Below are 22,555 nucleotides of genomic sequence, written 5' to 3'. Positions count from 1 at the left end.
GATTGCATCAATTAAATGATGCCTTTCAAATTATAACTCTGGACAAAGATATAAAGGAAGTTTAGTGCTTTAAACAGTATTTATCTTGAAGAGCAAATTGGAAGTGATAGAATCCTGGCATACTTTCAGTAGAATTTGAGTTCTACATTTTACATGTCCAAGTGTGTGTTCTGAGATCAGAGTCATTTCCCTACTTTAGGCAAGTAATTGGACAAAGAAGCAAAAGATTGGCTTTGGCTGACTCCAGATGCTCACCCCAGTGTAATGAACTCACTTGCCTCAGTGCTGGGTGAATAAAGAATGTTGCAAGCACCCTTACCCAGTTTTACCTTAGGAAAAATGTTTGATGCTTCACAAATCAGCATACTTATAGTCTAACTTATCAGGACTCATTTTGGTAACTTTCTTTGTAACTCACAACCAACTCAACTATAAAAATCTCAACAGGTTTTCATCTTCCCATGGGCAGAAAATGTTAAACAACAGTTCAGGGTGAATTCAATACTGAAGCTTAAAAGCACAATTTATGGTTAACTACCCACTTATATAATCTGACAGATGACGTTCAGTGAATGAGATTTGGGGTTTGTTTTCTCAGAGGTGAGGAGTTGTTTCCAATGAGGCGGAGTCATTTTGCAACAAGCAAACTAAGATCAGCCCAAGTGCAAAGCATTCTATTTATTGATCTGGAGTCTGTCAATTAAAAATGTACCTCTGCAACAAAAGATACTGTTTTGAGAATGATGTCTGACTGGGTGGGTGAAATTCGTATAGACAGCTTTTATTGCAGACATGGACGAACAAAAAGTCTAAAGAATGCAGATTATATTTGGCCATATAATATGCTCTCTCCTGCCAATGAAGGAAACATTAGCAGAAATGCTAAAGTCATAAATTCATATATATTCATGGCACAAGAGGAACCATTCAACCTACCATGTCCATGCTGGCAAAAATATTGCTATTTGAGTTATTCAAGAATCAAGAGTGTTTTATTGTCATATGTTCCATACTCATATTCCATTCCAAGCTCTCAAAGCCACACTCTCACATGCCCATCCAGATTATTTTTAGGCACTGAGTTCAAGGCCCACGCTATATGCCGGGAGATTTGTTTTCCTAAAACCCCCCCTCTGATCCTCTCACCAATTAACTTAAAGCTATAACCCCTTATTATTGATCTGTCTGGCAAAATAAGTCCTTTCCTTTCATCCTGTCCAGCCCTCTCATTATTTCATACACCATAATTAAATCTCCCCTCAGTCTCTTTTGTTCAGAAGACAACCCAAGCCAAGCCAATCCATTTATATATCTATCATTCCCAAGATTGGTGACATCCACATAAATCTTCTACCTCATCATATATTTCCTGTGGTTTGGCGATTATAACCATGAACAGACCTAACCAGGCTTAACTAGTGCTCAGGACAATTCTAGCAAAAGTTCAAATTTATACTTCACCATTACTTTCACAATTAACAAATTGACCATTAATAGTGGCACCCATAATGGCTGCCTCGCCAGCAGTCTGTCTTGTCCCTTCTCTGTTTTTGTTATTTTAAGTATATCTTGAATGTTTGTTTTAATGTCCCTTGGTATGTTTTATGTGGGATGTGCGGGGGGGACTTACCTTTGCGGAGCCTGGGATCTTTTGCCAAGGATCGCCAATGTTGGAGCTCCGACCGCGGGGCCTGTGGACTTTAACGCAGTGAAGCAGCAGTCTCCGGTAAGAAGCGGCCGGCTCGGGAGGTCCATGCCAGGGAGTGTTCCGATCCGTCCTGACACCGGAGTTTCGATCATCCCGACGAGAGGGCTGGAACAGTGGACCGTCGGCAACATTCAAAGGCCCCGACCGCGGGTGAACAAAGGAGGAAGATGACTGAACTTTATTGCCTTCCATCACAGTGAGGAATATTAATTCCACTGTGGTGAACGTTTTTGTTAAACTTTATGTTTTTGTGCTGTGTGTAATTTTGCTTTTTACTTAGTATGGCTGTATGGTAACTCAAATTTCACTATACCTTAATTAAATTGACAATTAAATTGAATCTAGATTCTTGATATAATGTAAAGGGTACCCGGACGTGGCGCTGACAGACAAGAAGCTGAAGCAAAGAAGTCGAAGCCAAAGAACCGAATGGAAATTAGGCTGAAACGCCAATAAACTGAAAGATTACGAAGACGAAACGCCTACTAACCGAAAAGGATGGGACGCCTAAATGCAAACTAACCCGAAAGGGTGGGACGCCTAAAAGCCAACGAACCGAAAAGCTGCATCGCCTAAAAGCAAACTTACCGAATGGCCGCTCTGTCGAAACGCCATTTACCCGAAAGGTGGCGTCTCGCCTACAGGCCAAAGGACCGACTGCCGCTCAACAGAAACGTCCAAAAACGGACATGACGTTGCCGGGGGGCGGGGCCTGTCAGCGATTGGTCCAGACCCCCGCGTCCATCACGTCACTATGAAGGCATGAACATTGTCCCACCGGCTGGGTCACTGTGTGACAGCAGCCTCAGTGGCCGGGTCACTGTGTGATAGGAGTCTCTCCGGCTGGGTCACTGTGTGACAGCAGCCTCACCGGCTGGGTCACTGTGTGACAGCAGCCTCACCGGGCAGCATCTATGGGTGGCGTTTCGGGTCGAGACCTTTTAGACGCACTCTGAAGAATGGTATCGGCACGAAACGTCACCCATTCCTTCTCTCCAGAGATGCTGTCTGTTTTGTGCATGGGAGCTTGGGTGCATTCCGCAAGCACTGAGACGGTAATAAATAAAACGTCTGTCCCCGCGGCTGGGTTGAATCACCTGGTGTAGGTGTTAAAGTCCGGGTGTCGGAGGGGGGGAGGGAAATCACCCTGGTGTGGAGGTTGGGTCCGATGGCGGTTCATCGCGGTCAATGACTGAGGGACGTTCCCGCGGGTGGAGACGGAGGAGAGAGGGAAGGGAGGGGGGGGGGAGGGGGAGAGAGAGAAGGGGGAGAGAGAGAGGGGGGAAAGAGAGAAGGGAGAGAGAGGGGGGAGAGGAGGGGAAGAGAGAGGAGGAGAGAGAGAAGTGGAGATAGAGGAGGAGAAAGAGAAGATGGGAGAGAGAGGAGGAGAGAGAAGAGGGGAGAGAGATGGCGGGACTGTCATATGAGGAAAGATTGGAAAGACTAGACTTGTATTCACTGGAGTTTAGAAGGATGAGGGGATATCTTATAGAAACATATAAAATTATAAAAGGACTGGACAAGCTAGATGCAGAAAAAATGTTCCCAATGTTGGGCGAGTCCAGAACCAGGGGCCACAGTCTTAGAATAAAGGGGAGGTCATTTAAGACTGAGCTGAGAAAAAACTTTTTCAGCCAGATAGTTGTGAATTTATGGAATTCCCTGCCACAGAGGGCAGTGGAGGCAAAGTCACTGGATGTATTTAAGAGAGAGTTAGGTAGAGCTCTAGGGGCTAGTGGAGTCAAGGGATATGGGGAGAAGGCAGGAACGGGTTATTGATAGGGGACGATCAGCCATGATCACAATCAATGGCGGTGCTGGCTCGAAGGGCCGAATGGCCTCCTCCTGCACCTATTTTCTATGTTTCTAGAAGGGAGAGAGAGAAGGGAGGGGGGGAGAGAGAGAAGAGGGGAGAGAGAAGGGAGCGTGGGGTTCATTTTCCCACACAAGCCATAGGTGACTGGGCAATCTGAACCCAAGCACCAAGTTGAAAGCGGCCAAAGGTGCGCATCCCTCGGGACAGCCCCCACTCTCCCACGGCCATACTCCGCGGGCTGTGGGTCGGGTGGAGCGGAGGTGTGGGACAATGTTCATGCCTTCACAGTGATGTGATGGACGCGGGGGTCGGGACCAATCGCTGACAGGCCCCGCCTCCCAGCAACGTCATGTCCGTTATTTTTCTATAAATTCTAAAAACTAAGTTAAAAAGAAATACTTACTTCTCGATGATCTTCTTGTAGACAGTATTACACCCTGTTCTCATAAAGAAGGGCAACTACTCTTACATGACCCCTTCTGTGCTTACAGGATGTGTTCCCTGATCATCACCATCAGTGATAAGCTATTTCTCTGTCATCACCTGTAAGTCTTGACAATGCTTATAAGTTTTGAGGCAGTGATCAAATTCTATTACCTTGAATCCTTAATGAATGACAATTTATCATGGATTGTTAATCTGTGTACGAAAAGCTTTTATTAACCCTCCAAATAAGCCTGGATCAATACAAAATTCCAATTATCTACGTCAAATCCCCCCCCTCCCCCCCACCCTCTCTCCTCCTCGCCTGTGTTGACCTATTAATTGCCATGCTTTGTCCTGTCTCTCCCCATTTTTAGCTTTCTTCTCCCCCACTACAGTCAATCTGAAGAAGGGTCTCAACCAGAAATGTCAACCATCCATGCTCTCCAGAGATGCTGCCTGACCTGCTGAGTTACTCCAGCACTTGTGTCCTTTTAAGTAAAAAATTCCTGTCTATCAGTGAGGTGGACAATATTTTTTTATATTGAGAGGATAGATGATTTATAGAACATTCCTACCATCAGATGACAAGCCACATCACCAGCACAGAGATAATAAATCATAATAAATCATAAAGTAAGTATTTCTTTTTAACTTGGCTTTTAGAATTTATAGAAAAATCAAGTCAGTGGATAACAAATCTTTAATAAAACTCTGCACATCGAATATCATGACAATCAATGAGTAGAATATTGCAACATGTGGAAACAAGGAACTAGAGATGTTGGTTTACGCAAAAGAACACAGTGCTGCAGTAACTCACGTGTTTTCTATGTTTCTATGTTAAAGCCCACCCACCAGCCATCAGCATACTGCACAAACTGCTACAATAAGCTAGATAAAAGTTGAGTATGTCTTAAACTAGGCAAATTGCAAGTGAAGTGAAATAGCACCACAATAACTGTAGGCATTGCAAGAAGGCTTTTGGAATTGACTCATACCTTTGGGGGCCCTTGGCAAGGGACGGGATAAAGATGAGAAGCATTCCCGATCAATGAATTGGTCATTTCAAATGTGATCAATGGAAACAGTCCGTCAGCACGGTAATCTCTAATGCCATGAAAATCTGTAACCATTGTGACAGCCCAAAATAAGTCTCCAGCCTTTTAGACTTTACTTTAGACTTCAGCGATACAGCGTGGAAACAGGCTCTTCAGCCCACTGAACCCATGCCGACTAGTGATCACCCCGTATATTAGCATTATCCTACACACTAGGGAAATTTTACAATTTTACCAATGCCAATTAACCTACAAAGCTGTACGTCTTTGGAGTGTGGGAGGAAACCGGAGCATCCGGAGAAAACCCACGCCGTCAGAGGGAGAACGTACAAACTCCGTACAGAAAGCACCCATAGTCAGGATCGAACCCAGGCCTCTGGTGTTGTAAGGCAGCAGCTCTACTGCTGTGCCACTGTGCTGCCATTAGAGAAAATCTACCACCAGCTTCAATTCTTCTATCTTTAGTTGAAGAAGGAGCCTTCAATATGAACTTAGTTCACACTAAGTTCACACTTCCGTTCATACAGTACGGAAACAGGCTTAATGTTAAGCTCACTGACCTGTAGTTCCCTTGCTTGGTCTTGTAACTCTTCTTAAATAAATGCACAATATCAGCCTCGCCTGTGGCCAACAAAAATACAAAAATCTCTGACAACTGCAGCAATTTCTTCCTTTGTTTCCTACAATATCATCGAATACATCTGGTGAAACTCTGGGCATTTATCCACTTTTATGTGCTTCAAGATGCCACCATCTCCTCTTTTGTAATGTTAGCCTACTCTCTATCTAATTATTTTTTGCTTAATATATTTCTTGAATCTATTACATTATCTGATAATCTGTACATTATCTGCCAGAGATATCTAATTTCCTTTTAGTCCAATTCCAAATTGTTGCAAAGAAATCTACTAAATATGAGTGTCAGTTTAAAACAAACATAGAAATTGTTTAAGATTTCCAGCACGTACAGTTTTAGTTTTGTTTCTAAAAAATGACCATTTGTTGATTTTGCAATTATACAACAAAAAAAATTAGAAGAAAAATTATTGTTTTCATTATTAAAATTAGATTAGTTATATGAGTAATGAAGTAGATTATTCCGAACCACTTATTTCTATATATTGAAACTGTCCTCTTTCTTGTTTACACTGTGACATTTGTTCCAGATTTACTGGATTGTAGAAGTGTTTTACCAACACTGATCTTTTCTTTTCATTTTGGGTTGTTTTTATTCTTTATTTCATTTTTTGTGGAACTTCTGATTTAATTGTGCAACTACACCTCACTTTTCAGTAAATAAACTAATTACAAGTTTCCAAGAATTAAAAGTAAGTGACAATGGTGGATTAAGTCTGCATTATGCAAGAGACCAAGCACAAGTAGACCTAGAAAAGAAGCCTGGGAATTTGGCTGGCTCCTTTATTTCTGTGCTCAATCCATTTTACATTGCCAGCCATTCAGACGTCAAATAGACCCATGACCATCTCTGTATTCATGTAATTTATGTAATTTTAGTTTGTGTCTAACGTTAACCAGCTTGTTTGATTATCTATTTTTATTCTTTCAGCATATCTACAGACTGCGGTCAAGGTCTACATGCTATAATTAAATATCTGAATTCAATTCTCTCTTGTTCAACTCTTCTTTCCATCAACCTGCATTTACTGTTTTAATCTGTCATAGTTTAGTGTATGTTGCGCATTTGTGCTATTGACTAGGTGAATATTTTATTTCAGTTCATATTTGTTCTGGTTCTGTTTGTGTTCATATCTCTCTGAGATTCACACTAGTTATTCCTTTATACCTCTTCAAAAATAAAAGGACAATTATGCTATTGGAAATCGGCCTTATCCAGAGAACAATAATCTTGAGCCTATCTGGGTATCTTATCACCTATCCGGATTTGTCTCCTAATTTTTGACAGGATTTTTGTTCCCCACAACACATTCTCTGGCATAATAGTCTGTCAAATGGAGCTAATGATAGTGCAACATGTAAAATTCATCTGTAAAATTATTTTTCATTTCACATTCTGAAAAATGACCGCTTTTATTTACACATAGAACAAATAGGTTTTACTAATTCAGCTTCCCCCATTGTGCTAATTTAAGGCCACAACTGTTTGTTTGTCCTCGCTGAGATCTATGACCTCCAATCAACTCTAGACTGCTTTGTCCAGAAAGGTTAGGGTGATACATCCACAGCTTCTTAGCACAAGGATCATTCCTGCCTGCCACATCTCACTGTTTGGTGCTCAAAGCTGAATTAGGGAAATCAGCCCCATATCCAATTCAAAGACATTGTCTACTTTTCCTTCAGCTCACTGAAGCAGTAAGAAAGGGAAAAGGTGCCCCAGTGTGCGAGTGTATGCAGTTATGAGTGGACTCATGACATTACAGAGCAGTAACCTCTCTGGTAACCTCCTACCAGCAGCACTTTGCTGTAGTCCTCAAAATCTCCAAGCATATCTGTACTCAGCCTGCTGAGGTCCCTCTAATACTTGTTTGTTCAGCAGCATAATTTCCAGCAACTGGAAGTGCTGCTGGTATTGTGTTATTTCCCTTTAAGCACAGGCTTCAAATTTCACAGCTTTTGCGCAATCTCCAGAGAACCGTGGAGAGTTGCAACACATCAGTAGGAAACATCACTGTGTAACCAGCAATGTCAGCTTCAGCAATGGCATTACACAGGGAAACCCAGTCATGTTTTACTGTGAACCTCATATTCGAGGTTCTTGTTCTTTATGAAACTTTCCCAAACAGTGTTAAGAAAGCCTGCAATGCTCTCGTAACTCCAAACAAAATAGGCACAGAACAATCTCCAGTCTGACTTATTTAAATCTTCCATCATGTGTTTTTTTGAGAAATAACCAAGAGGGTCAATGAGGGGAGTGCAGCAGAAGTAGTTTATATTTCAGCAAGGCCTTTGATAAAGCTCCGCATGGTAGGTTACTGGAAGATTAGATCACATAGGATCAGGGAAAGCTAGCTAACTGGATAAATATTTAGCTTTTTGCTATGAAGTAGAGGGGGGAGGGGGGGGAAGATGACAGATTTTTGGATTGGGGGTCCATGCTCAATGGCATGCCTCAGTGGTCAATACTGGCCACGAGGTGGGGGTTGGGCCCATTGTTGTTACAAAGATTCGGATGAGAATGTACAAGGGAGAGCTAGTAGGATTCCAGGTGACACTAAAGTAGTCAGGAGGCAGTCAAGAAGGTTATCAAGAATTACAGCAGAACCTTGAACCACTGGAAAAATGAACTGAGGAATGGCAAATGGTGTTTAATGCAGATAAGTGCAAGGTGCTGCATTTTTCAAAGTCAAAGTAGGGGCAAGACTTTCACAGTGAACAGTAGGTCCCAGGGGAGTGTAGTACAACGAAGGGACCAAGGAGCTCAAGTATATTGTTCCCTTAAAGTGGTGTCACAGGTGGACAGGGTGGCGAAGAAGGCTTGTGGAATGCTTGTCTTTGTCAGTAAGGGCATTGAGCATAGAAGCTGGGGCATTATGTTGCAGTTGTAATAGAAGCTGGTGAGGCCGCACTTGTAGTATATTGTGCTCAGTTTTGGTCACCCTGCAATAGGAAAGATGCCATTAAGCTGTAAAGGGACTGATTTATAAGCAGAGGCTATGTTGAGTGGGACTTTATTCCTTGGAACATTGGAGAGTGAGGAGTGATTTTTTAGAGGTATATAAAATAATGAGGGGAATAGATAGGGTGAATGCACAGAAACTTTTCCCCAGGATTTGGAAATCAAGGACTACACCACATTGGTTTAAGGTGAGAGGGGAAAGTTTTAATAGGAATATGAGGGGCAACTTGTTCACACTGTGTGTATATGTATACGTTTGTTATTTTTTATGATGAAAATGGCAAAAAGTACTTTACTGAAATTGTGCCTTAACTATGTATTTAAATTAACTTTGGCCAGTTTTCGAAAGGATTTATTTTTTTTGCACCATTGCTAAATGGGAATGGAAACTTTGGCATAATATTTCAAGAGAAGCAACTCTGAACTGCTTCTATAATCATCAAACGTAATTGAACGGACTAATTTGCTGCTGTAAGAGTTAACAGGTTGATTACATTATTCCCACCTTGTCCTGAGAAAAAACAAACTAGAATGTGACATTGACAAGATGATGTTCATGTTCAAAGGAGCTTGAAATACAGTAGGTGGTCTGCCATATTCACCCTGCTCAAATTGGAAAATGGAAAGGAAATTTAGGCAGGATGTGTAACACATGCTCAATGTCTTCCTGCCCACTTTGCTCTCTTCCCTATGCTATCTCTGTACATTAGCTTCTTGGGAATGTGTTACATTGCTTCATTTTTAATTAAAAGTGCATCTCAGGATACTATTCAATACATTATGTGTATGTACACTTTCCTCAACAAAGACAGTTTCACTCCAACAATTACATTTTCTGATTTTCTTGCAATAGGAGGATGAGATTTATCCTGAAAATAATCACGAAACTAAGCAGCAAAACTATAGGAAACAATCATGTAAATATATTCATATTCTATTAAGTGGTCAATTTACTTCTCTACCCTTGGCCTTTTGGCCAACAATAGACAATGTACCAGTGCATTCTCCCCCTACTCCATCAGTCTGAAGACGGGTCCCAACCCTATGCGTCATCTGTTAATTTTCTCCTTTGCGTTTTGTTAAAGGACGTATATTTGAGCCACAATACCTCATCTTTCAACTAGATACAGTCTGTGACTCTGAATGCTCTTGAAGATGTTGGTGTAAACAACAGTCAATATAAAACAAAACACAAAGTGCTGGAGTAACTCAGTGGGTCAGGCAGCATTTGTGGAGGGAACGAATAAGTGATCGGGACCCTTCTTCGGGCCGGAACCCTTCTTCAGACTGATTCAATATATAGCTTAGGATGGCATTAGACAAGAGGAACTTCAAGAAATTAAAAGTTTTGATGTACCTTCTGAAAGGACCTAATCATAATTCACGTTCAAAAAACTGAGTAACATTCCCCCATTAATAATAGACTTGCTGCTTCCAGCTATAAATTGGTAAATATCAAATTGCTAAGTGGTTACATGAAACTAGAAATGCCTTCCTTAAAACCATCCTAAAAGCATACATACTTATTCAGGTAAAGAAATTAGATTTAGATGCATCTATGCACCATGCTAAACCCATGCATGTAAACCTGATTACTGATGCTGAACAACACACTACGCTGGTGTGGCACAGCATACTAGTTGAAAAGACAGAATGACTTTTCTCTGAATTCATTGATATATCCTCTGCTAGCTGCTGAGGTTTGCTGCCATGGAAACAAGGTCCCCAAATGCGTAAAGCCCGATATTAACATCTCCAGCATGTTCCACAAGTGAGTTTCAAAGAAAATGGTTAGCTTCTGTCTGACACTGCTGCTATTTTAAGATAAAACAGCCAATAACATAACAACAGGAATTGAATTTGTCTCTAATTAGGATTAATGATGTCACAAATATCACCACTTTGTTTGGCGAGGCAGGATTGAGACGTATGCATCATGTCCTGCTTGTTTGTCCACTGAACCGCTTCACTGCAGCACCAACATCACACTCGCCCCCATGAGAGCTCGTAGCTAAACAGAATTTGTTCAGGAAAAATGTTGGGAAGGAGAAGGGAACCATTGAAGTTACATCCTGAATTCATATTATTTTGCAGTAATTTATGAAATAATATGTTTTTTTAACATTTGTCCAAAATATTAATTCAGGATTAACCCTGTTCAATCATACAGTTGCATAGCTTTCCTACATGAGCTTCAAATCATTAACTAGTTTTGGTTGCAATAGCTGAAGATGGTAGTCAGCAATTACTGGCATTTGTGGATCAGGCCCCTAAGGAGATTGACCAGTTTGCTGGGAAGAGTGAACCACTCACATTTGTCATTCTCCTACCTGCAAAACTCACTCTTATTCGAGCATTTTATCTAGTAATACCCATTATCTCTAAAGCAAGGTCAATGAAATGCTTGGAAGTGCAAGACCCTCCGTTTGTAAATCTAACTAAACTGGTTACACAGCTAGTTGGCCATGCCCCTGGCTGAACCCACTGTCAAATATGTCAAACCGCTTGAAATGTTTGAATAACTTGGACTAACAAACTAAATAACAAACTAAAAAAAATTCAAAAATGATTATAAACTAAAAAGAGTATGACTAAAAAAATATTTAACTTAACTTAATTAGGTCAAATTGTAAACTGCCTGACACTTGTCTCCCTGCCTTGCTTTTGTCCACACTGCCACAGGTGGATAATTACTGGGAAAGTCCAGAAAGTTCATATAATTCCTTGAGGAGTTCAACACCAGACTGTAGTCAGAATGAAATGGGGCAATCGGCTGTGAGGAACACTGGGGATTCTGTATTCAAGCATATTTCTACTAAGTTCTGAACTTGACTGGAGTTATGGTAAAATATGAAAAGTTCCTAAAGAATTGATTTGAAATGGGTTTTGATCTGAAATGTCAACCATTCCTTTCCACCCACAGATGCTGCTCGACCTACTAAGTTCCTCCAGAAGGTGGTTGGTTGCTCCGGATTCCAACATATGTACCCATTTGCCTCTCCTGCAGAACTGTTGATGTTCTTGCTGAAACCTTGGGCCATTATGATTTCATACAGCATACAATGGCTCAGCTCAGGAACAAGCCCTTCGGCCCACAATGTCCTTGCCGAACATGATGTCGAGTTAAAATGCACGTGATCCATATCCCTCCTGTGAGTGAATGTGATCTATAACCCTCCATTCCCTACATAACCAAGTGTCTATCAAAAAGCCTCTTAAATGCCACTGTCAAATCAGCTCCCCCACCACCCCTGGCAGCGCATACCAGGCACTCGCCGATCTCTGTAAAAAAACTTGCTTCACATACCTCCTTTAAATTTTGCCCCTCACCTTGAAAATATGCAGATGAGGCAGCATCTATGGAGCGAAGGAATAGGTGATGTTTCAGGTCAAGACCCTTCCTCAGACGCATTTCCACCCAAGGAATAAGATTCTGACTATCTACCCTACCTATGCCTCTCATAGTTTTATATATTTTTATCAGATCTCTGTGAAAACAATCCAGGTATGTTCAATCTCTCCTCATAACTAATCTGCTCTAATCCAGGCAGCATCCTGGTAAATATTTTCTGTATCCTTTCCAATGTTTCCACACCCTCATTACATCACTGGATTTGATATATCACTCTCAGTATCTTTATTATTAACACGGGTGACACTTAGAGAGGGGTTAGATAATAGACAATAGACATTAGACAATAGACAATAGGTGCAGGAGTAGGCCATTTGGCTCTTTGAGCCAGCACCGCCATTCAATGCGATCATGGCTGATCCCCAATCAGTGTTCCTGCCTTCTCCCCCTATCCCCTGACTCCGCTATTTTTAAGAGCCCTATCTAGCTCTCTCTTGAAAGCATCCAGAGAATTTGCCTCCAGCGCCCTCTGAGGCAGAGAATTCCACAGAGGGTTAACTAGCATCCTATGACTGTTTTGGATAATAGTCTCCTGAGGCAAACATTCAGCACAATTCATGGCCCAAGACACTGGAACGTTTAAAAGGCCTTCACACAGCACAATAGGTGATCAGGAAATCCACCTTCTTTGGTTGTAGACACAAGGAACTACAAATGCTTTTTAAGTCTGAAGAAGGGTCTCGACCCGAAACATCACCTATTCATGTTCTCCAGAAATACTGCCTGATCCGCTGAGTTACTCCGGCACTTTGTGTCTTCTACCTCATTTGGTTGTCCAAGAGAATGAAGATTGGAATTTGGAATCTTGGGCAAAAAAACAGATTCCTGGAGGAACTCACTAGATCAGGCAACATCTGTGGAGGAAATGGATAGATGCATTTCTGGTGGGGATGGTCGTTCAGGCTAATGGAGTGAAGAGAGAAAGCTGAGTTGAAACTGAGTTTAGTTCATTATCACATGTACGAAGGTATGGTGAAAAGCTTTTGTCTTGTGCTAACCAGTCAGTGGAAAGACAATACATGATTACAATTGAGCCATCCACAATGTACAGATACATGATAATGGGAATAACGTGAATAACGTTTAATGCAAGATAAATTTCAGTAAAGTCCGATCAAAGATACTCTAAGGATCTCCAATGTGGTAGATAGTAGTGTAGGAGTACTCTCTAGTTGTTGGTAGGATGGTTCAGTTGCCTGTTAATGACTGGGAAGAAACTATCCCTGAATCTGCAGGTTTGCATTTTCACACTTCTATAACTTTTGCCCGATGGGAGAGGGGAGAAGTGGAGTGGCCGGGATGTTACTCATCCTTGATTATCCTGGTGGCCTTGCTGAGGCAATGTGCAGTGTAAATGGAGTAAATGGAATGGAGGTCGGTTTGTGCGATGGTCTGGGCTGCATCCACAATTCCCTGCAATTCTCTGCCTGGAAAGGAGAGGTTGGGGTTAGGTAAAGCCTGGCAAGTGATAGGTGGATACATGTGAGGGGGAATAATTGGCAGATGGGTGGAGATGGTGACAAAGGCTGCAGGTGAAAAGGAGACAAAAGGGTGTCGGATAAGGAAAGACGAGGACAAGTAAAGTTCCCGGAGGGAAGGAGATGGGTGGAAGGGTACAGGGAGGAGTGGAGAGAGGTGGGATAAATGGGAAATGGGGGAGTGGGAGATGAAAGGGATGTGAGATGAATGTACAAAGGTGACAAAAGGAACAGTGTAATGGGGCAGCAGATGGGGGAAATGTGTGAGCATAGGGGAGTGTGGGCCAGCAGGGTGGGCGAAGAGAAAGGAGAGGTAGGTTGGTATTACTTGAAATTGGAGAATTCAATGTTCATACCAATGGGTTGTAGGGTACCCGAGCGGAATGTGAGGTGCTGTTCTCAATAATTAATAATAAACAATAACAATCAATATATAAAACCCTGTAAATGTTGCTCAAGAAGATTTTTGGAAAAGGCTGAGAGCTTGACAGCAATTGCAGAAGCTTTTGATAGGTGGGACCCTTGGTACAATGTCACACATCACCTGTAAATTCAGGAAGTGAAAACCTTCCCTCGACAGAAAGTTGAAGCTGTGGGCTGTGAGAACTCACAAACTAACACAGACGCTAGCTATTGCAGCCTGGAGTTGGCTGACACAGTGATTGTTATCATGCTGATCTCTTCTTACATAGCCAACATTAACAAATTCCCCAGATCTTCTGCAAAGATCATCAGTGTCTGATAAAAGCATGCTTATACTGCATCAGTCATTTGCTTTTCCGTTTTAAACCATGTGTACATCTTCTTATCATCTGCTGTAGTACAATCAAAGCTTGAATATTATTCCGGTGGTCATTGTATGAATGGCTTGTACAGATCCATTTTCACCACCTAAAATCTGTGCTCAAGGCCTCCGGTGAAGCATTACAAGTCTACGTGCTTTTCTTATCCCTGGACTATTCCAATAAACTGCTGACTGCTCGCCTGCATTTCAACCTACACAAATTTCACCTCACACAAAGCTCTACTGGCCACATGCTTGCTTGCAACAACAACCTCCCTGTGTTTGCTGATCGACTATGGCTTTCACTTTGGGAATATTTTAATTTCAAAATTTTAACTTTTCAAATCACTCCATCACCTCATCCTTCAAAATCTCTGCCAGCGTCCGCTGGTCCAACAGCCCTCTTTAGTCAGAGGGTGGTGAATCTGTGGAACTCTTTGCCACAGAAGGCTGCGGAGGCCAAATCAGTAGATATTATTAAGGCAGAGATAGATAGATTCTTGATTAGTACGGGTGTCAGGAGTTATGGGGAGAAGGCAGGAGAATGGGGTTAGGAGGGAGAGATAGATCAGCCATGATTTAATGGCGGAGTAGACTTGATGGGCCGAATGGCCTGATGCTACTCTTATTGTTTATGATCTTATGAGACCTCTGCCTTTGTTTACTTCAGTCTGCCTCCGGAATTCACATCCTATACCTTTTTTGTTTCTCTACCTCTTCTCCTTTAAGGCACTCCTTAAAATTATTCATGGTTATATGATAAATTTTATAAATCTTCCTGTAAACCTTCAGCCTTTTAAATTGCACGAAGATGTTAAATAAATGACAGTAGTTGTTCTTGAGTACATTAGCCCCTCGTATTGTTGTTGCACTGTGTGCAGTATATTCTCAGCCATCCATCATCCATTGGATGGGGGGGAGCTGATATCAAGAACATGCCAGTTATGAGAACTGCTCCAAAAATAACACATTACTGTACATCACATTCACAGCATATGAACAAAATTCCACGTGAACCTGGTGCACCAAATTCAAATTCATATATTTGAAGAAAAATTAAATTGCTTTATTTTCTTGGGAGTTTTTTTCAATTGGATGATAATTTAAGATGCCTAAATACCAGATAAACAAGAGATTTCTGTGCAATTCATCTTCACCAGTTGGTTAACATTATCCCTGTGTCTTCTGTGTTGTACACTGTTTAATTCAATAATTTAGTTCTCATTTTCCATATATCTATTTCCATTTGGTAGCTGAAGTTATACCGGATTGTATCAGATCTCTCGAGGCAGATCATCTCATTTCTGACTCCTTGTGTATTAGTTTTGGTATTGGTTTTTACTGCCACGTGCACCGAGATACAGTGAGAAACTTTGTTTTGCATGCTAATCAGTCAAATCGCACTATACACGAGTACAATCAAAACTCCTCCACCTTACTTTATTGCTATTCCAAACTTTTGTTTAATTCTCTCTCAAAGTCATTTTTGCAAACTAAACCATGCAGATGCAAGTAAGAATTTAATTGTTCCGTTTCAGTACATAAGACAATAAAACACTCTTTACGCTTGGTTCTCTATTGGCTCAACCCCATTTATGAGTGCATATATTTTTAACTGAGGTACAAATCACAGTGAACTTAGGTTTGTATTTGTATTATCTCCAGAATCTATTTTGTATTTTTCTGATAAAACAAAATTCAAGGATTTTGGGAACTTGGCTTTCTGGATAAAGATCTTAGGAATTTGATGCAAAAATCAAGATAACAATCTTACATTGGAGGAAAAAAAATCAAGTATTATATGAAAAACATCTGCAATTCTGTAATTGTCCTGGAATGAAACTGCTGTCTGAACAAATTAATTACAGATCTTCTGAAGACTGTTAATTAGAGGCTCAGCTGATTTCTGAAGGCATGGATGAGGGGGATGTATTTTAATGGACAACATACAGTAACATCAGCATTTCATAAACACATGGAAGCTCTTGTGCAATAATAACATTTACTATTAATTTAAGTAGCGAATTTAATCACAAGCTTGACAAATCATTTCCTCCTTTCTCCCTCTGTGTTACTTCATTATTACAGCATGTACAACAGTTCCACATTTGACAACTACAATGGCAATGATTTGTGAGGGCAGCCTCACATTTGCCCATCTTCCCTTGTTTCAGCGAATACCCGAACTACACACATTATGGTTTATGCAACTGTTGTTAGTCTATAACTGCGATGACTTTCTCCAACCATAGAGACCACATTGCACTTAAAAGCCTGTGTCACCAGAGCTCACCACCCAACCTCTGCTAGATGCTGTTTAGTTCCAATCTTTTAAAATGCATGGCATGTACAATGTTTACAATTACCTGATCAGATGGTGAATGATTTACCACTTTATGAAACAATACCTATGTGGATAAATAGGTGCAGAGTGAGGATTAGGAATTATTTTCTTTCCAACTACTACAATACTGTTGGGAAAAGCAGTCATGCTTTTTATGTAGGAAGGAACTGCAGATGCTGGTTTAAACTGAAGATAGACACAAAAAGCTGGAGTAACTCAGCGGGACAGGCAGCATCTCTGGAGAGAACGAATGGGTGATGTTTCGGGTCTGAAGAAGGATCTTGACTGCCTGTCCTGCTGAATTACTTTTTCTTTCTTTGTATACTTTTTATTTCTAACCCAATCCTGCAGATGTCACTGATGATTAGAAAACTCATAGGTTTTGCCAACAATATGTCATACATCAACATGGTAAAGTACTGTTCTTCAAAGGATTTTCATTTATGTTAATATCTTCTGGGCGAACTTCAACTGAAACAGCTAGTTAGGTATCAGCAGTAAAATCCATGGTTTGCTAAACCTGTCATAAATGCCATTTGACCCGTGGATTTGGGTCTACTTCAAAGAAACTTCAATAATGTTATTATCCATTCAAGGGATGAGGCGTTGCCAATATGACCAAGCCAATATTTAATTGTCCATCAGTAATTGCCCCTGTTGTGGTGAGTTGCTTTCCTGAACCGCTACAGTCATTGAGGTGTGAGTGTGCTTTGAGGGAAAGAGTTCCAGGTTTTTCACCCGATGACGGTGAAGGAACAACAATATATTTAGAAGTCGTTATATATGCATGGCTTGGAGGGCAACTTTCAGGTGGTGGTTTAGTTTAGTTTAGAGATGCAGCATGGAAACAGGTCCTTATGCCCATCGAGTCCACGCCGAACAGTGATCGCCCTACACTAGTTCTACCCTACTAGGGACAATTTTCAGAAGAATTTATCAGCAATCACCTGCACACTAGCACTATCCTACACACTAAGGGATTTTTTTATAATGAAAGCAAATTAACCTACAAACTTGCACATCTTTGGAATGTGGGAGAAAACCGGAGCACCCAGAGGAAACCCATGTACTCACAAGGAAAACGTACAAACTATGTACAGACAGCATCCATAGCCAGGATCAAACTAGTCTCTGGCATTGTAAGCCGGCAACTCTACCGCTACACCACTACGCCGCCCATGGTGCTCCCCTGTTCTTGCTGCCTTTGTCCTTCTTGCTGGTATAGGTTATAGGTTTAGCAAAAGTTGCCGAAGGATTCGTAATGAGTTGCTGCAATACAACTGTAGATGATACAAACTGATGCCGCTGTGTATCAGTAGTAATGGCTGCAGATGAAATGCCTGTCAAGCAGGCTGGTATGTCCTGTATGCTGCCACTCATCACCCATGTTACAAAGTTGGAATGTGACTCTAGGAATTCTGACCTTTAGAGAATAGAGTCATAGAGCATGGAAACAAGCCTTTTGGCTCATCTCACTCAGGCTGACCAAGATGCCCCATCTAAGCTAAGCAATTTTCCCACGTTTGGCCAATATACCTCCAAATCTTTCCTATCCATGTATCCTTCCAAGCATCTTTTAAATGCTGCTATAGTACTTACCTCAACTAGCTCCTCTGGCAGCTCATTCCCATATACCCACTACATTCTGAGTGAAAATGTTAAGGGGCTGTCCCACTGCGGCGACCTAATTGGCGAGTTTAGAAGAGTTTAGGAGCGTTTGAAAAAGTATCAAGTTGAAGACATCATTTGACTATGTAGAAGACGTCCTTCGACCTCCTTCGACTATGTTGAAGACTAGCTTCGACTAGTTTCGGGAAAATTGGACACTGAATAGCGGAGAGTGAAGACGACCTCCTTCGATCTCCCTTCGACTATGTTGAAGACTATCTACGACTACCTTCGACTACCTTTGATTACCTTTGACTACCCTCGATTACCTATGAATAACATGCCGACCTACTACGAGTAAAAAAAAAAATTGTTTATTTCCATGGCAACCTTTTTTTACTCGCGGGCATTATTCAGCGTGTTGAAAAATACGCCGCGACCTAGCTGAGGCCTCGAGTATGTGTGGACTACTCATGAGCATGAAGGTAAGTTACAAGGACCTCCTAGGACCTCGTGTCGACCATGCTGCGACCATGAGCCGAGGGCAAACTCTTCTAAACTTGCCAATTAGGTCGCCGCAGTGGGACAGCCCATTTACTCTTCTGATTCCTATTAAATCTTTCCTTTCTCACCTTACATCAATGTTATTGATTTCCCTACCCAGAGTAAAAGATTCTCATGAAGATTTTCAAATCCCCTCATGAACTTGAAACTAAAACCTAGCATTTAAAAATCAAAACCTAATGAGTCCCACCAGATGGCCGGGAACCATCCTAACCCATCTTTACAGCGAATGAACAATAATTAAGCAATAGACAAAAGAGTGTTTAATCAAGTTTTTCTGGTCTTAGCATGCTGAGACATTCAAGACCACAAGACTTTTGCTGTCAGGATATAAACTCCATAGCAATTAATAGACAGACAGGCGCCGTAAACCTTCAATTTGGGGTGAATTGGCTTGTTTATAAAAGTATGGTTCTGTTCGCAATACTTTTTTTGTGAGCAAAAGGAAATTAGAAATTACTAGACCAAGTGGGACCTGTTGAGTCCCATCCCCCAATGCCACGCCGGGGGGGTGTTTTGACCCAGCACAATATTCCACCACTCACCCATAGGTCCCAATAGAGAGGGAGGGGGGTAGAGAGGGAGGGGGGTAGAGAGGAGGGGGTAGAGATGGAGGGGACGTAGAGAGAGAGGGGTGGTAGAGAGGGAGGGGGGTGGAGAGGGAGAGGTGGCAGAGTGGGAGGGGGGTATAGAGGGAGGGGGAGGGGCATAGAGAGGGAGGGGGAGGGGGGTAGAGAGGGAGTAGAGGGGAGTAGAGAAGGAGGGTAGAGGGAGGGGGAGGTGGGGTAGAGAGGGAGAGGGGCAGAGAGGGAGGGGGTAGAGATCCTAACCCATCTCCCTCCTCCTCATTTCCCTTATCACTCCCATTCCCTGCCCCAGGACCTACCCAGGTCGTAGAGCAGTGTCAGGGCCTGGAACTAGGACTGGTTCTCATACTGGACCCAGCCCTGGCTGTAGACCCAGGCTCGGTTTTGGTTCCAGCGGCAGCCTCCAGCCATCAGTTCGGCCGCCGCCTGGGCTCCAGTGCAGGTTCCTACTTCAACGTCCCTGACCCTGGACCCAGGCTCATCCTTGGTTCCACCGGCGACTTCTATCTCGGCCCCGGTCACGGCCCAATTGCAAGCCCTGGGCTCGGCCCTCACTCCAGCTCCAGGCTCGGCTCCAGCCCAGGCAGTCGCCATGCTTGGTCCATGGTAGCAGCCTTCCCACCAGGCACTGGGTGGCCGCAGGGCACCGGGCGGGCGGCAGCCGCCACCATTACTCATTCACCGTGAGCACTGGAATGCTCCTCCCTCCCGGAGTGTATCGTCCTGCCTTGTTAGTGCATTGTGACCTCACTCGGTTTTTTTCCAGAAATGGGTGAGTTTTCGGGTTGTTTTTAAAGCTTTAAATGGTTAAAAAGTTTGGAAATATAGGCGGGAATGCGACGGGAAGATGTTTATCGCCTCGACGGGAAAAATGTGAGTAGAATGTGTGAAAATGGGAAGGCTGTGGCCTAGCGTTTGGAAGAAAATAGGAAAATTAACCAGATTGACACACAAACACAGCCACAAACAAGACAAAGAGTTTTAGTATTATATAGATGGTAAAGGTATGGAGGGGAGTAGGGATTAACGGGTCCCTTTCAGAATGGCAGGCAGTGACTAGTGGGGTACCGCAAGGCTCGGTGCTGGGACCGCAGCTATTTACAATATACATCAATGATTTGGATGAAGGGATTCAAAGTAACATTAGCAAATTTGCAGATGACACAAAGCTGGGTGACAGTGTGAACTGTGAGGAGGATGCTATGAGAATGCAGGGTGACTTGGACAGGTTGGGGGAGTGGGCAGATGCATGGCAGATGAAGTTTAATGCAGATAAATGTGAGGTTATCCACTTTGGTAGCAAAAATAGGAAGGCAGATTACTATATAAATGGCTTCAAGTTGGGAAAAGGGGAAATACAATGGGATCTGGTGGTCCTTGTACATCAGTCTATGAAAGTAAGCATGCAGGTACAGCAGGCAGTGAAGAAAGCGAATGGCATGTTGGCCTTTATAACAAGAGGAATCGAATATAGGAGCAAAGATGTCCTTCTGCAGGTGTACAGAGCCCTAGTGAGACCACACCTGGAGTATTGTGTGCAGTTTTGGTCCCCTAATTTGAGGAAGGACATTCTTGCTATTGAGGGAGTGCAGAGTAGGTTTACAAGGTTAATTCCCGGGATGGCGGGACTGTCATATGCTGAGAGAATGGAGCAGCTGGGCTTGTACACTCTGGACTTTAGAAGGATGAGAGGGTATCTCATTGAAACATATAAGATTGTTAAGGGCTTGGACACGCTAAAGGCAGGAAACATGTTCCCGATGTTGGGGGAGTCCAGAACCAGGGGCCACAGTTTAAGAATAAGGAGTAATCCATTTAGAACGGAGATGAGGAAACACTTTTTCTCACAGAGAGTCTGTGGAATTCTCTGCCTCAGAGGGCAGAGGAGGCAGGTCCTCTGGATGCTTTCCAGAGAGAGCTAGATAGGGCTCTTAAAAATAGCAGAGTCAGGGGGTATGGGGAGAAGGCAGGAACGGGGTATTGATTGGGGATGATCAGCCATGATCACATTGAATGGCGGTGCTGGTTCGAAGGGTCAAATGGCCTACTCCTGCACCTATTGTCTATTGTCTATTGTCTATTGGGAGGGTATAGGATGCTTCACCTCTGGGAAAAAAAACCTTCAGGTTTATGTCAGTTACAACTGCCATCATATAATTAACACAACTTTTTCAATGTGCTTGTCTCGAGGAGAAGCAGCATGATCTATAGCAAAGCAAGCGTAGGTACTTGTTATCATAACTTTGTACATCAAAGTTTCCACAAATTAGTCAATCTTGCTTATTGACAAATATTATTTTACATATTTTAAATAATAATGTTGAATTTCATCTGACCCACTTCTTCCCCGCCCTCACCAGTTTTACCCCTGGCTGTATTTTAATCACCTCCTCTGACATCCCACTTCTCTTCAACTAAGGACTTGGCTTTATCCCCATCACAAGGCATTTCAAGCCTGCCATGATACTGAGTCTTCTCTTTTTATTTCTGATTCCTAGCATCTTCACATATCGCATTTTGATTTCAATAGATCTAGCTAGATGCAAGGATATTGACGATTGTGTTACCATTAAGGGTTTATGCCTAAATATTAATCTTGTTGCCTTCTATTCTGTTGATGCATATATCTGGAAAATTCAAAATTTTTCAATTTTGGTTTAATGATCGCTTTATGCATTAATTAAAATGAATAATGTTGAATTCAGTTTTGATGAAAGGTCACCCACTTGAAATGTTAACAGTTTTTCTTTCTGCGTGGACACGGCCTGAATATTTCCAGTGCCTTTATTTTATTTCAGATTTCCAGCATGAGTAGTATTTTATATTTGTAATGCTAGTTCACACAAACAGAAAAATATAAAGAGGCCCAGAATCAGGAATCCATTAGTCAATAATAGCTGATTTTATTTAGGTAAAGGGACAGAATAGTGATATTTTTTATTCGCTATGGGAAGATTTCATCTCTTTTTTCCACCAATCTAGAAAAAAATATGAACTGAATACAGCAACCACTTTAATTATAAAACATCCCAGATAAACGTATCAGGGTTCAGCTTGAGTATTTTCAGTGCTTTATATTGGAAAATACTCCAGATGGGTTGTGTGACTGGATAGTAGTTATATATTTTTGTTTTTAACAGTGTTTTGTGACAGCTATAAACTGTGATCTAGAGAA

At 42.0% G+C, this 22,555-nt stretch overlaps 1 protein-coding gene across 1 annotated transcript in view; it reads right to left on the bottom strand.

The window, feature by feature from the left end:
* Window positions 1-22,555, bottom strand: part of ntrk2 (neurotrophic receptor tyrosine kinase 2) — a 217,695-nt gene that overhangs the window by 17,822 nt on the left and 177,318 nt on the right. The window lies entirely within an intron of this gene.

The sequence above is a fragment of the Amblyraja radiata genome, chromosome 3, assembly GCF_010909765.2.
Source record: "Amblyraja radiata isolate CabotCenter1 chromosome 3, sAmbRad1.1.pri, whole genome shotgun sequence".
Classification (NCBI taxonomy): Eukaryota; Metazoa; Chordata; class Chondrichthyes; order Rajiformes; family Rajidae; genus Amblyraja; species Amblyraja radiata.
The sequence above is the reverse complement of the archived record's forward strand: the minus strand, read 5'-3'. Positions and strand labels throughout refer to the sequence as shown.